Source organism: Pleurodeles waltl, chromosome 8, assembly GCF_031143425.1.
Source record: "Pleurodeles waltl isolate 20211129_DDA chromosome 8, aPleWal1.hap1.20221129, whole genome shotgun sequence".
In the NCBI taxonomy this organism is placed as follows: domain Eukaryota; kingdom Metazoa; phylum Chordata; class Amphibia; order Caudata; family Salamandridae; genus Pleurodeles; species Pleurodeles waltl.
In genome coordinates, this window is record NC_090447.1 from 788,382,893 (window position 1) to 788,399,598 (window position 16,706).

Here is a 16,706-nt window from a genome sequence, read left to right on the forward strand (position 1 = left end):
GCCTCTGCCACGTGCTCAGACCCGCAGACTCCGAAGTCCCCGACGGGCAGATTCGGCACCCCCGGGGTCGCCGCAGGGGCCCACACACGCTCGGCCCCCTCCTCTGGTCTCGCCCCGCAGCCTGGACCTCATTCGGCCCGGGGAAGGCACGATTTTGACTTTCTACTCGCCGGCCCCTCCGGAGCTAAGAGTTCAGGCGTGCGCCATCTCCGGGTCCTTGGCCACGCCCCCCTACAGTAATCTGTTCACCCAGATTCTAGAGAATTCTCATATTATTCCCCCCCACATAACTTGCATGTTCTGCTGGATAACATACTCTCTAGATTAATGGCAACAGGGGTGGAAGTTCTGAAGAAGACCTCTTCTGACCATAACCTTTTACAGGTACAGTTTGAGTGGGGTACATCACAACCACAGATTCCCACCTACTGGTTGAAGCCTGCAATACTTGAGGACAAGGTTTCCATGATACGACAGATGAAACATTATCCCAATGTCTATCCGACAACTGGGGAACACCTACATCCAAGTTAATAGATTGGGAGGAGATAAAAGTTGTCCTCAGGGGCCACTGCATCTGCACAATTGTAGTGGTGAGGGCTGACCTTTACAGGGATCTGTCCTGCATTGAGACATCCCTCAGTGTTCTAGAGGCTAAGGTTTGAGCTAACTGTACAACCCAGATTGTGCAGGCGGAAGCACTGGGTAGACATGTTCAATGGATAGAGAACTGCCCACACCAATCACCCTGATAAGGGTTTATCCAGCACTTGTTGCCACTAATCAGGCTGAGATACACAAACATTTGCCATACACTACCAAACTCTATATGATTCTCTCATTATGGACTGACAGGATGTTATACGTCACTTTCTTGCCTCCGTGGACTTACCAGTCGGTACACTATTAGTTAGAGAAGACCTTAATGCACCCCTCTCTTTACAGGAAATACATGGGGGGCCCTATGGGGTGCAGCAACTAATAAGATACCAGTGATGGAGGGATTCCCAATTGAAATTTACAAAACATACAAACACCTCCTAGCCCCAAAATTACTTGAACTATATCAAGGGGCCCAAATGGGGGGTCAGCTCCAGCCAACCCTCTGCAAATCCCTATTAGTGCCACTTTCCAAACCCAAGAATGACCCCCATGGAGCTTGCCTCTTATTGTCCTCTATCTATGTTAGGGTCTGATTATAAAATCCTGAGCAAGTTTATAGCGGACCAGAACAGATTGGTTTTGAACCTGGTAGGTCCATCATCTTGAGTATACACTGCCTGCATACGGTTATGTCGCTCTCTCTGGTCCAGTGGGCATTTGACAGATGCTTGGTTCTAGTCTTAGAGAAAGATTTTGATACAGTGTATTGGGATTACCTGTTTTCAACTCTGTCTGTCTGTGGCATAGAAGTATGACTGCATGAGTTAATTTGTCTCCTGTATACTGAACCCACTGCGTTGGTGAAAATTTCCAGTGTATCTCTGTCTCATTCCTAGTGAGCAGGGAAACGCAGTAAGTTTGTCCGCTGTCCCCATTACTATTTGCACTAGCTATGGAGCCCTTAGCTCAGAGGCTTTGACAACAAGGGCAAGCCTATGGGTATCCCATTGTCCAGGGAGACCCATATTGTCTCATTCTATGCGGACAATGTATTAATCTACATCTGAGACATATGGGAGGGTATAGTGGATGTCCAGGATATACTGCAGGAGTTTCGTACTGCTCCTGGCTTGGCAGGTAAGCTGGGACAAATCATGCCTATTACTCTGAATCATGATTGTCCGCAGCTTCTTGTGGATTTGGATCCCTTGTGTTGGGAGCCCCACATGTTCCGCTATCTTGGCATAAACATCTATCATGAGTTGAAGGATTTAATAGATGGCAACCTCACAAGAGCCATAGCATCACTGTGTCCCCAAATGGCATTTTGGAGCACTCTGCCGCTCACAGTGCAAGGTAGAGTGTCCCTATCTAAAATGGTAATGTTCCCTTGGTTACTGTACTATTTTACAGCCTCCTGGTCCACATCCCCAGATCAACATTTCACACCCTACACTCATCCTTGGGGAGTTTAATTTGGAACAAGGGGAGAGGCCAAATTGGGGGTATAGGTGGTTCCGAATTTTGAACATTTCGAGCAGTGTCAGGCATGCTGAATGGAAGGTTGCCTCACAGGGGAACTGGGATTTCCCATGGTAGCCCTAGAGCAATGTGTGGTCCAACAGACCTTTCTCCCCCATGCCAGGCTCCCTCAAGATGCAAATGGATTACTGTAGATTGCATTTGAGAGCTTTAATCTCAGCTTGTGATTCATGCCATGGATTCCTCACTACTCCCCTGAGTTCCATAACTTCATTCAGCAACATGTTAGATGGAGTGGGCATGGGGGTTTGAAGGGAGGCAGGCACGGGCACACTGGGCATCCTGACTCAGGAGTGTGCATTCTTACCCTATTACCACCTATAGGATTGAACATGAGCTTCCAGCAAGTCATTTCTTGATAGCCGTCCTAAAGAGATTCTGGGGAATCACAGACACTGAGCCTGACCAATTCCCTCTCATACATGCACTATGTATAATGAGCGGAGGCTGTAGCTTTGTCACCTGGTTTGTTTGAGCACTTGCATGTGCCACCATGACCCCTGGAATGCGATCTGCAGGGAGTGGGAGAGGGACTTGGACCATGCACTGATGAAGAAGGAGTGGCAGAAAGTACTTAGATATCCTAGGAAGTTGTTGCGGAATGCTAAATTCCAGTACATCCAGTATAATATATTGCATAGAGCCTATCTCACCCCGCAGCTTTGTCCCTAAAGTTCGGGTCTTCCTCCAGCTGTCTGATATGCCAATAAGCAGGAGCCGAAATGGTGCACATGTTTTGGAGCTGCTGGGTGGCCATAGCCTTATGGACAGCAGTATCTGCCACAGTAGGAGAGGTGACTGACCACATGGAAGTGTGCATGATGGAGGGTGTATTGCTGGAATTGTTTAGGCACTCAAAAACAGATAAAGCTGGAAACAGATTAATAGATTTGGCACTATTGATGACACACAGGATAATAGCTATGCTTTGGAAAGCCGATGTGTTGTCAGATATAGTCCACTAGTGTACAACAAGGCTTAAGTGGGGGCGGGTGGAAGAAGTGGCACTAAGGAGGGAAGAGGCTTGCGGATTACACAAATTTTCCATAGTGGCGGATTGGGAAACGCTATTACTTAACTTGCAAACATACAAAGAAGAGTTGGGTGACTGGCACTAGTATCTATACCAGTGGAAATGTGTGCCTCCATGAGGGCCCTTCTTCACCCCCATCCCTGCCCCTCCCTGTTGTAAGCCCCAGCCACCCCAACCCTCACCAGCTCATCCATGTATAAGTGGCAACACCCCTCTCTTGTATGCTCTGACGCCCTTCATGTAGCTTCCTAGTAGCCCCTGTAGTTGTTTTAATGTTACTGTCGAATTTCAATGCTTGCAGTAACTGCCTGAGATGGAAAGGTTATAAAGCACTGCTGATGTCAGCACAAAATGAGTTAACATCATCACATAACTTGGTTTCTGCTGTTGTGGTTTGTTCCTGTTTGTACAGACTGAACTAAGGACTCCTGTTTATAATGATGTGATATTATGTTGTTAAAGCCTGTGCAATGGGACTTCTGATTTTGCTACTATAAATGTAAGTTGTGTATATGAGACACATGTATGATTGTAATATTGAAATATGTAATAAACATTGATTAAAAAAGTAGTAGTATTGAATGGTGAAAAAAATTAGAAAGCTTTCAACAGTAGTGGACAAATTAGAAACCAGTACCTCTGGAGCTTTATTTTTAGAAAACACAGAATTAGTTGTGATCAGGTCAATGGTGTTTCAAAACTGCTATGCTTTAGATATATTACTCGCAGTATGCTGAAGATTGAAAATTGTTGCATCAATGTTCCAGACAAGAGTCAGAAGAGTATGGACTATGCAAATAATATTTCTGACTTAAGCCTTGATTTAGAACCTCTAGAAACTACTAGCATAGTGCAAATCTTTACTAAGGGTGTTTCTTCAATAGGTAATTGGTGAAAAGCAACAGGCTTACTCCACAGAGCTATCCCAGTTCCTGTACTAATAGTAGTTGTTTGTTTCCTATATGTACTAGCAGATTTCAAGGCAATTAAAATGCTATCAATGAAAAAGAGGGATAGAGAGATGAATAAAAGATTGAAAAGATATTTAGGGCCACGTGTACAAAAATACAGGTTTTGCGACTCTCAAATTGCGAGTCAGAGCGACTCGCAATTTGAGACTCGCAAAACCTTATGTACAACAGTGTCAATGACACTGTTTGCGATTCGCAATGGGGTTGCAAATGACCTGCCTCATGAATATTCATGAGGTAGGTCACAATTTGTGACCCCATTGGGAATGGCCGCCCTCACAGGGATGGTGGCCTGCTGGAGGCAGCAGACCACCATGTCTGTGACTGCTTTTAAATAAAAATTAAATAAAGCAGTTTTTTTTTTTAAATGCAGCCCGTTTTCCTTAAAGGAAAACAAGATGCATTTCAAAAACAAAAAATTAAAAATTGTTTTTGCTACCATTCACAAAGGGGAAGGGGTCCTCTGGGGACCCCTTCCCATTTGCGAATGGGTTAGCACCAGTTTGAAACTGGCACTAACTGCGATTGTTTAGCGACCGCATTTGCGGTCACAAAACATTCATACATTGGACTGCGACTCGCAATTAGGAAGAAAACACCCCTTCTTAATTGCGACTCGCAAACCCTTTTTGCAATTCGGTAAATAGATTACTGAGTCACAAAAATGGGTCTGTACATCCCAAATTGCATTTTGCACGTCGCAAATGGCCCGATTCGCCATTTGCGATGTGCCAAATGCTTTGTACATGTGGCCCTTAGAACTTAAGAAATGTGTTAATGAAGAATATAAGTGGTTGAAACAAAGAGAACATTTTAAAGGAAAAGGAGATATTCAGCAGAAGATGAGAGTGAACTTTGAAATACATCTGTGAATTAATATTGTGAGGGTTCCTAACCATCAGATAGGGATTGAGAGAGAGTTTTAACAAAAACAAAAGCATTATATAGTAACTTGTACAAAATGATTATAGACCTAAACACTACTTATAAACAAGATTTTCCCATTCAAAGCTTGTAAGATGGCATGCACTTGGCAGAAAATGTTCACGTTAGCAAATTACCATATTTGTCTCTCATTTAGTACCTCTGCTTATTTTGATCTTTGTCTTGGCTACTAGTATAACATTTCATGACGCAAATACCCTATAGTAACAACAGAAAATATTAGTGCTTTTGTTCTATGACTATTAGCCTAAGAAAAGAATCACTACAATGTAACATTAATCTTAAAACTGTTTCTTTATGAATGAGACTTTGCTAGAGAAATGTGTGAGAATGGAAATTATATCCTAACATTTGTGTTCACTCGCATAACTGTTTTGTCTTTCATAGACATGTACAGAAAGGAACATCAATCAATGTATGATTGCTGTTTCTAATTGAATTAAATTAATCGCTTATTTAGAGTGTTTTTTGTTAAATCTTGCAATCTTGACAGAATCTCTATTGTTCACAAGAAGACCTCGCAATCCCATTGGTCAAGACAAAAGATTAATTACAAGACTTTTCTAAAATGCTTCAATGTAAAAACTGTTCAATAGTGTCCCCAGAGAAAGAAAAGGGAGCCTGAGATAGAGCTGAGAAAGCTAAATATGCGGACTCACTAGACGTTTCCCATTCTTTGCAGACGAGTGCTCCTTGAGGGCTCTCCAACTCTGACACATTTTGATTCATTCTATTTTGCCTAAGCCACTTGACTCTGTTGTTGAGAGATTCTACTAGACTTTATACACTTACATCTGAGACGCAAACTCTTTGTGGATTTGTATTTTCTGAAAGAAAGACTAGAATAGGGTTTAGATCTTCATGGGTCACGCTAAATGCTTTGTTCTGTAAATTGCTATTGATTTTGATTGATTCACTAACAAAGATATTGATGAGTTAAATGATTAATACATCTCTTAAAATAGAACCCAACTCTCATTATTGACTCTATAAATTTAATGTAATTGAATTATTGAGTATTTTAAGTATTTTGATTTGCTGTTTTCTCCGTCTTACCTACCTCTAAGGTTCATTGCCTCTGGGTCCAGTAACAAGCAGAGATTATTAAATATTTATTTTAGACCTCCGCTTCCCCACATGTGTTTCTAATTCCCCTTCTTCTCTTTCCATCATCTCTGTGTCTGTTTTGCTTTGGTTTTCCCTTTCTTCCAACACAGCTGTGTGTGATGTGAGTTTATCTTAATTTTTTTAATCTTACTCTCATTTGTGACCTCTAATCATCTCAAGCATATTTCTTTCTGGGCAGTTTTAATTTCTAGCTTATTTTTCCAATACTCCCACAGTACTAAACTCAAAGTAGCATTGTTTTATTCTTAATATGACTTTTACCTTTTACCTGTATTTACCTGTATTTGTAATTAGCGTAGTTCCAGTGTGGTGTGTTGTTCTAAAAAGTGAAATGTATTTCAATACAGTTTAGAGATTTGTGTGCTGTTCAGAATATTATGTCTTTTCCTGTGGTTATTTATTAAATAATGCCTCTATTTTTATGCTGTGCCATGTACAGTTTCAAGGCAAGTCCTTTTCCTGCTTTTTTCTCTACATCTTTTACTGAATGAAAATAATATACTTAAAAAAGTGTACAATCATTAACTTTAATTGCATGCATTTATCCTATTTCTTCCAACATCCACAATTCCCTCTATTTCAAAGGTTTTTTAAAAGTTTTTTTTAAACTGGTTAATTTTAAAAAGCAAACTATTTAAAAATGTGTCTCATCAACATAATACAAATATGCAATGTGATGATAGTCACAGATGAAATACTTTTCTCATCACTGTTAATAACAAACATTGCTGTTATGAAGTTTACAGTATTCAACACACAGGCTCAGTAAAGGGGAAGACCAAATCTGTCTTTCATAGATTCAAACTCATAACCTTCTCACACTGCATTTGTCACCAACACACACGTTAAGCTGGATAAGTCGTACCCCTTTATTCCTCATGCTCTGTACTTTAAGGACAAGGACAGGAATGTACTGTAACACATAGATATTATGCATTTGTGCCCTTTTATTTTGATGCAGGGAGGCTTGCATCCCTGACCTGCGCCAAAACATAGTAAATGAGGCCCATAGGACCTTAATTAAAGTTGGAGGAACGCAGTTGTCATGTCTGCTATATTCAGAGTGCATTGATGTCAAGGTCACTCAATACAGCGGGGAGGACAGCTGCCAGGTTATGCCACATAAAAGGTGACTACCACGCATGGAGGCAAATTCAGGGTAGTGACTTTAAAATTCAGGACAAAGGGTCCAAATTTAGGACACAAATTCAGGACAGGAGGTACATTTTACTGACATATATGAGTAGGGCAAGCAATTATAGAATGGATGGTTGACACACATACAAATCAAAATAGGTTCATGTTCTTTGGTTTGTATGTACTTCCACCACTCACATGTAGCTGGACTTAATTAAGGTTTAGAAAACTAGCCAGCATTTGCAACTAAACAGAATTTGAAAACCAACATCAGAGGCAGCTCGCAAGTCTACCCCCATGCCACCATTGCCATGTTAATGTAGGGATTTGTGAAACTCCAGAAATAAAGTGCTGGAGGTGGCCCAACATTTTGATAAGGTAAGGTAAGGCAGCAGCCACCAAGCAATAAAACTGAACAACTACAATTGGCCAGAAAAATGTCCTACAAGGACTTGTGTAAATGTAACAGTTCAAACCTGAGGAATATATACATCCCAAGTTACGAAGTAGCACAGTATAGCTCAGTCATATTTTTCCCCTGGGGAACAACTATTAAAACTCTGTACTTAGCCATAGCATATGCTGAAATTTGACCACCACCATAGTTTTATCATTGAAAACCTCTGTCTCTGTTATGCTTATCAATCATCCACCTAGCTTTCCTATGAGCTTGATTCACAAATACATCAACACCTTTTCTGCCTTCACTTGTGACAAAAAATGAAGTAATATGACCCCATTTCCTCATAGTGTTGCGCAACATCTTTTCCTCTAGTTCGAACTTTCAGTTTACAGAAATATTGGAAAATAAATATTGTGATACAAAATTATTGTGATGCTGACATATTGTTGTCAAGAATGTCAGTTTTTTAGGTGAGAAATATCATTGTCAAGAATGTTGTTGTTGTTAATATTGTTTTCGATAAAAATATGATTTTTATTTATTTTTTATGTGTTTTAGTTCACATATTATTTTATGTTCTTATTGTTGGCATAATTATTAGTAATATTGTTAAATATAGTTTGCAATTTTAAGTGAATTATAACTTACAATTTAATTGCTTAATAGGTAATAATACTTTATAGTGTCATTTCACGGATGGTATGTAATCAATTATTATTGTATTGTTTCTTTAATCGATTAATAATTATGTACATTGTGTAATAATTACATTTTTAGTTATATGATGGGTGGGGCTCCTAAGTTTGTAGTGGTATAGAATGGGAAGTTAATTAAGTAATAATTATTTAACAATTCATTATTAATTTATTATTAATTATTAATAGATTATTAGTTATGTTAATTGTATCAGGCTTAGTGGAGAAGTGTGGCACAATGGTTAGAGCAGCAGACCCTGATGCAGAGATCTGACCAGGGTTCAATTCCTACCTCAGCGGGTCTTGGGCTTAATTCCCTTGGACCAGATAGTTCTCTCCTTGGTGCCTAATCTAATTAATGGGTCCCACTCTGTAACTCTGGGCAATAGCTTGCTTAATGTCCCTGACAGTGCTTGGATGCCTGGTTTCACCCTGGGGGTTGCCCAATAGTGGGCACCTCACAGGGAAAAGCCTGGAGGGGTTCCACAGCAGTATGCATACAGCGCCTTGAGACCCTAACGGGTGAGTAGTGCGCTATACAAGTGCAAAATTTACATTTATTTATTTATTTTAGTTATATTTTAAGTGTGGGCTAGATTTGGGGGGTATAGTGTGAGAAGTTAATTAAGTAATAAATAAATAATTATTTTTAATTGATAATTAATTATTAAATTGTTTAATAATCGTGAATTGTTTGCTATTTATGTGATTTATTCATTTTTGTATATATAATATAATAGTAAATGTAACCCTTCCAAAGTCCAGCACTTTCCCTAATGTTGCACATACTGGAGTGAGAATAATAAACTTAACCCCTCCAAAGTTCAATGCTTTCCCTACTGTTGCACAGTCTAGAGTGGGAATAGCACATTTTACCCTTCTGGTGTACAGTGCTTTCACTACTGTTGCATAGACTGGAGTGGGAATAGTGCATTTTACCCCTCCGTAGTCCAATGTTTTCTGTACTTGTGCTCAGACTGGAGTGGGGACAGTAAATTTTACCCCTCGGAAGCCCAACGCTTCACCTACTGTTGCACAGTCTGGAAACGTAAATCTCACCCCTCAATGTTCAATGCTTTTCCTACTGTTGAACACACTGGAGTTGGAATAGTAAATTAAATCCCTCTGAAGTCCAACCCTTCCCCTACTGTTGCATAGACTAAAATAGGAATAGTAAATCTTACTCCTGTGAAGTCCAGTGCTTTCACTAGTTTTGCACAGATTGGAGTGGGAATAGTAAATGTAATCCTTCTGAAGTCCAATGCTTTCCCTACTGTTGCACATACTGGAGTGGGAATAGCAAATATTACCTCTCCAAAGTCCAATGCTTTCCCTACTCTTGCACAGCCTGGAGAGGGAATGATAAGTTAAATCTCTCTGAAAATCTACACGTTCACCACTGTTGCAGAAACTGGTGTGGGAATAGTATTTCTTAGTACATCAATTATCCACAGACTTCAATACTTTTCTTAATATTGTGTAACCTCTTTAGTGTGGGCGTCAGCCACTGTTTGATGCCTGTACTACCTCCCTGGTGCGGGTCATGACGAGTGGCAGACACCAGGGAGGGGGTCGAAAAATACTCTGGTGACTTTTTTAAATGTAAATACCCCTTGGGAGACACAGAATCCTTCAGCTTTGTTGTGCCAAAAGAAAGAGCCGCACCCAACGTGTCTGCATCTTTACATTAAATCTTTATTCGGCTACACTTTTCAACCCCGGAGGGTCTTCATCATGGCCTAATAGGGAGAATTGTTCTCAATCTACCCTCAACATAAATGCACCAGCTTTAACAAACATAGAAAAAAATACTAAAAAAAGGATATATATGTGCTCCCTTTCACTCTCCAAGTTCATTATGTACATAATATTAAACAATATTTCATATGGCCCTAAAAAAACTCAAAGTAATGCAAATGACTTCAGAAACCAAAGTAATATGACTGCAAGTTATCGATATCGAGGTAGCCCATAACAAATATATAAATACTATTCCACCATACATTTGATGCATGCATGTATGTATCCCACATGATTAATCACACTGTCATGATTTTGCAAATAATTTTTCTCCAATTTAAATAACAATCTTGATTTATAAAACCTCAATATTCTTTGATCATATGCCTAAGTGATCGGCCAAGTGGCCCTTCCTTCATCCACATTGAAGAACTATATCTATTTATAAATCATGCTTGATAACATTGTTAACAGAGATATTACTCATATTGTTATATCATCTGAAATCATCATGTACAGTCCTATATAAATCATGGACCTACAACAATACATCCACCTCATAAACTGACAAAAGAAAACAGACATTAAAAAAATGGAAAATGAAAAGAAAAAATAATCTACCCTCAAATAAACTAAAACAAAATTGCACAACTTCTTCAAATTCACTATATATGGTTCAGTGAAAGCGCATGAGGAGTTCCAAAAAGTATGCAAAGTACTGTAGTGATGAGATTGAATTGAAGGAGAGAAAGCTGAAAGAAAAGGCGATGGTGATGCAGATTAAAGCTGCATAGACAGGGGTGCAGGGAAATTTTACACAACAGCTACCACAACAGAAGCAGGGAAACATGGTATTTCAAAATCAGATGAGAGGTAGAGGTCGCAGAAGTAATGTAAACCGTGGTCCAGAAATGAATACTGTAGTGGTTCAGAACGATGTGCAGGGAATGAAGAAATTATTGCCTTGCGCACTTGCGGAGTTGTCGGACATTGGAAGCGGAAGTGTCCAATGATGGTGCAGGAAGGTATTGTTCATCAACTCGTTTCAGAACATGAGAGGACCGAGAATGAGAGGTCTTAATCCGAATTTCCAGAATAATGTGAATTAAATGCAGACTTTTCAACCCATGTAGCAGGTGTAAATGTCACATGTACAAATGACACAGCTGCAGCCAATGAAACAGCAGGTTCCCATGGTACCAAGACAGCAAATCCAAATACCACAAGCCCCAATAGAACAGCAGCAGGTGATGCTTCCTCAACACGTCACACATCAGCGGCTTTGCCAACGTAATAACACGGTACATCAATTCCCTTTACACAGTGAGATTGGAATAAACAATGATTGGGTGAGCAAGAGTTCGGATGAAGAGGGATGTTTGCTTGCAGCTTCCTTAGATGTAGATCAGAAAGGTCCCTATGTGAAGGGAAAAGTCATGGGTCACTGAGTTTCATTCTTGGTTGACACAGGAGGTACACGCTCTACAGTGAGAAGTGTAGAAGTTCTGAATTTGCCCCTTTCAGGAGAGACAGTCCAGGTTGTAGGAGTAGCGAATAAGTACTTGACCAACCCAATTACAGATCCAGTACAGGTTAAGATTGGCAACTTTCAGGGAATGCACAAATTCGTAGTCTGTGATTCAAGCCCAGTATCCCTACTGGGAAGAGACTTGCTGTGTAAAACAAGGTGCTCGATTACATGTTCAAACGATGGAATCGAGATTCAGACAAATAGCGATGATGAAGATGAGCAAGCCCCAAAGACAGAGTGTGAGACTATAAGTGAGGAATACCCTCTGATTAATTTCTTCCCAATGTTCACAGTAAAGGAGATTCATCCTTATCTACAGGGTACGGTTAAAGAGAAAGTGTGGGATCTGACAGGAAAATAGATAGGTTTAATAAAGGGAGTTGAGCCAGTCAGAGTTTCTGTGAAGCCGAATGCAGTTTTTTCTCAGATTCCTCAGTACCACATGCCACAAGGTGTTCTTATGAAGGTTTTTAGAATTTGTGAAGCAAGGGGTTTTGAAAGAAGTGTTAAGCAGACCATGTAATTCACCAATAATGGGATTGGAAAAGCTCTGTGGGAAAGTATGAATTGTCTAGGATTTGAGAAAAATAAATGACATTATGATCAAATGTTGCCCCGCGGTACCAAATCCAGCTGTGATAATGTTTCAGATTCAATGTGATGCTGAGTGGCTTACTGTCATTGATTTGTCATGAGCTTCCTTTTCTGTGCCACTTCGTGAGGACAGTCAATTTCTCTTCTGTTTCAAATATTTAGACCATGTTTACTGCTAGTGTCGAATTCCTCAAGGGTTTTCAGAATCACCATCCATATTCAATCAGATCTTAAAAAAGAATTTGGAGTCGTTGGAATTGCCTTTCCAATTGACTATGGTACTGATTGGTCCAGAACAAGGGATGAGTGCAAGTATGACACAATTGCCTTTATGAACCATTTGGGAAAGAATCGTCATAGTGTTCCCACTCAAATTGCAGTATTACCAGAAAAGGTGAAATATTTGGGTCACAAGCTTGAGAAAGGATCAAGGAAAATATCCAGAGAAAGGGTCACAACCATATTGCCCCGACCACACAGAGGGATGTCAAAATGTTCTCAGGAATGGTAGGTTACTGCCGCCAATGGATTCCCAATTTTTCAGTCATTTCCAAGCCATTGCAGAAGCGAACCGATAAGGAAGTCAACCATCCCATAGTGTTAAGCCAGGCTTGCATGAAAGCGTTTTCTGAGTTGAGAGAGAGTATGTGCAAAGCTCCGGCTTTGGGTATGCCTGATTACACAAAACCTTTAACATTGTTTTGTTATGAGCGTGATGCATGTTCTTTATCCGTCTTGGTGCAGGTCCATGGAGGTGTAAACCTCCCAGTAGCATATTTTTCAGCTACTTTGGACCCAGTCGCAGCAGCCTTAGCAGTTTGTTTGGATGCAGTTGCAGCGGCTAGACAGAGCCTCACACAGTGTGAAGGCATTGTGAGGGGACATCCTTTAATAATCATGGTCCCTCACTTTATCGAAATCCTACTTACAAAGACGAAAACCCAGTACTTGACTGGTGCAAGGTTGACCAGATATGAGACAAGTATTCTAGGATCACCAAATGTGTCATTGAAAAGATGCACAGTGCTGGACCCGGCAACTTTACTTCCAAATGAAAATGTTGAAATTGAAAAGGTGGAAGACATTGAGCATGATTGTCTTGACGTAACTGATCTGTGCACAAAACTGAGACCTGATATTAGAGACACTCGATTGTAAAAAAATGACCAAAATATTTTTGTTGATGGCTCTTGTCTAAGAGACAATACAGGGACACTTAGAGCAGGATATGACATGTTCACAATTACTGGTATCCTGGAAGCGTCTTGGCTTTGGGAAGTCTATTCTGCACAAGTAGCAGAACAGGTAGCCCTTACTAGAGCGTGCCATGTTCATGCTCAGGTGAAAGTTACCATCTATACGGATAGCCAGTATGTATTTGCAATAGTCCATTATTTTGGCCAGTTGTGGTCACAGAGAGCTTTCATGACCTCTTCTGGTTCACCAGTGAGCAATGGTAAGTGAATTAAAGAACTGTTGCATGCTATCTGAATGGCTGAAAAAATTGATGTGGTAAAATGCAGTGCACATCCGAACCCTCAAGATTTTGTGTCAATGGGAAATGGATATGCGAATCAAGTCGCAAGGTTTTGCGCATTGAACTGTATATCGTTCAAAGATAAGTGGGAATTGTTATCTGAAGAAGATAAAAGATGTCCAAGTTATGTATTAAAAATTGATACATTGGAAGAATTTAAAATGTTGCAGAAAAATGTTCACAGGGAGGAAAAACATTCATGGAATAAACTGAAATGTTTGCAGAGACAGGATGAATTGTGGGTTTCAGAAGAGGGTCAATTGGTATTGCCAAATAGTCTGTTGTTGCAAATGGCTAGATATTATCATTGCCAAGCACATGTTGGGAGGGATGCAATGATTTGTCTGTTCAAGCACAATTGGTTCAACCCAAGGTTTAGACAAGTTGCTGAAGCAGTTTGCCATTGTTGCATCATTTGCCAGCAAATTAACGCAGGGAAAGGGACAGTGGTTAATTTGAGCCACATTGAAAGAGAAAGAGGTCCATTCAGCAGTATGCACTTGGATATTATTGAGATGCCTATGTGTGGAGGTTTGAGATATGTGTTTTAAATTGTTTGCATCTCTAGTCACTGGATTAAAGCGTACCCTACACGAAGAAATGACAGCCTCACAGGAGTGAAACTACTGCTTAGGGAACTATTACCACGTTTTGGGTTTTCGATCTCTTCAGAATCAGAAAGGGGAAGTCACTTCAACAATGAAGTAATTAAATTACTGTGTGCAGCATTGAACATTGAACAGAAGTTGCATTGTAGTTACCGCCCTGAGGCATCAGGGCTAGTGTAACAGAAGAATAGTACCTTGAAGTCAAGAGTTGCAAAGATGTGTGCATCCACGAATTTGAAATAGCCTGATGCACTGCCTTTAGTTCTGATGACCATGAGAAACACACCCGAAAGGAAGACAGGACTGTCGCCGCATGAGATCCCTATGGGCCAAGCCATGAGGTTGCCAGCGGTGCCTGCAAATGCACTTGTCAACATTTCAGATGAAATGGTGTTTGTTAGACCTGACATCCTTAGGGTGGTCACCTCTAACTTTTTGCCTGACTCCCTCCACTTTTTGGACACTGTTTTTGCTTGTTTTAGGACTCTGCGCACTTTACCCCTGCTAACCAGTGCTAAAGTGCATATGCTCTCTCCCTTAAAACATGGTGACATTGGTTAATACCCAATTAGTTTATTTAAGCTACTTTTAAGAGCCCAGTAAAGTGTACTACATGTACCCAGGGCCTGTAGATTGAATGCTACTAGTGGGCCTGCAGCACTGTGCCACCCACATAAGCAGCCTCTTAACCATGACTCAGGCCTGCCATTGCAAGGCCTGTGTGTGCAGCTTCACTGCCACTTCGACTTGGCATTTAAATGTACTTGCCAAGCCTTAAACTTCCCTTTTTCTACATATGTCACCCCTAAGGTAAGCCCTAGGTAACTCATAGGGCAGGGTGCTATGTAGATAAAAGGCAGGACATGTACCTGTGCAGTTTATATGTTCTGGTAGTGTATAACGCCTAAATTATTTTTTACACTACTGTGAGGCCTTCTCCTTTCATAGGCTAACATTAAGGCTAACCTCATATACTGTTTGAGTGGTAGATTCTGATCTGAAAGGAGTAACACATTCATATTTAGTATGGCCAGAATGGTAATACAAAATTCTGCTGACTGGTGAAGATGGATTTAATATTGCTATTTTAAAAAAGCCACTTTTAGAAAGTGAGCATTCCTCTGCACTTAAATCCTTCTGTACCTTACAATCCACGTCTTGCTGGGTTAGTTGACAGCTCCCTTGTGCATTACACTCAGACAAACCCCAAACACAGGATGCTCAGTCACACTTGCACACAACTGCATATTTAATGGGTCTTCCTGGAATGGGAGGGTAGAGGGCCTGACACTTACATGTGAAAGGACAATAGCCTGCCCTCACACAATGGACTGCCACACCCCCTCCTGGGACCGTGGCAGACAGGACGGAACTGAACGGGGACCTTCTGCATTTCTAAGCCACTCTTTGAAGCCTCTCTCACTTCAAAGGCACATTTTGGCATTTAAGCAGGGCCTCTGACCCTACCAACTCAGACACTTCTGGACAAGATACCACTGGAGAAGAAACCCTGAACCAGAACTTGCAACCTGCCAAGAGGAACTGCTTGCTGCCCAAAGGACTCACCTGACTGCTTTTCTGCAAAGGACTGCTACCCTGATGTTGCCCTGCTTCCTTGCTGTCCTCTGGCTCTGCTGAGAAGTGCTCTCCAAGGGCTTGGATAGAGCTTGCCTCTTGCTCCTTGAAGTCTCAGGACCAAAAAGACTTCATTTCTGCAAAATAACTCCTTGTGCGGTGAAAATCAATGCACAGCCTACAAGAAACAATGCACAGCCTGCATCGCAGTGAGAAAAACACTGCACGCCTAACCGTATCGACACAGCCCAACTTCCCGAAGAGGAAAACGACACAGCGCCAGCGTTGCGACCGGAAATTTGACGCACGCCCCACTGGATTAATGCAAAGCCAAGCCAGAACGCCGCAGCCCAACTTCCTGAGAGGAATCAATGCAGCACCTGCCATGCAGCAGAAATTTCCACGCATTGCCCACCGGATCGACGCAGCCCCTCTACCTTCTTGCTGCATACCCAGGATTTCAACGCATCGTCCCTGGGGCATCCGAAAACCCCGCAACCCGAAGAGCATCCCAGTCTACACGCCGGAAATCGAGGCAAAGCCTGACCTGCGTGAAAACTCAATGACGCATCATCTGTGTGCACGGGGAAAATCGGCGCACACCTCCCCGTTTTCCACGCAACTCCTCCTTTTCAGTCCCTTGCAGAGAATTTGAACACAAACC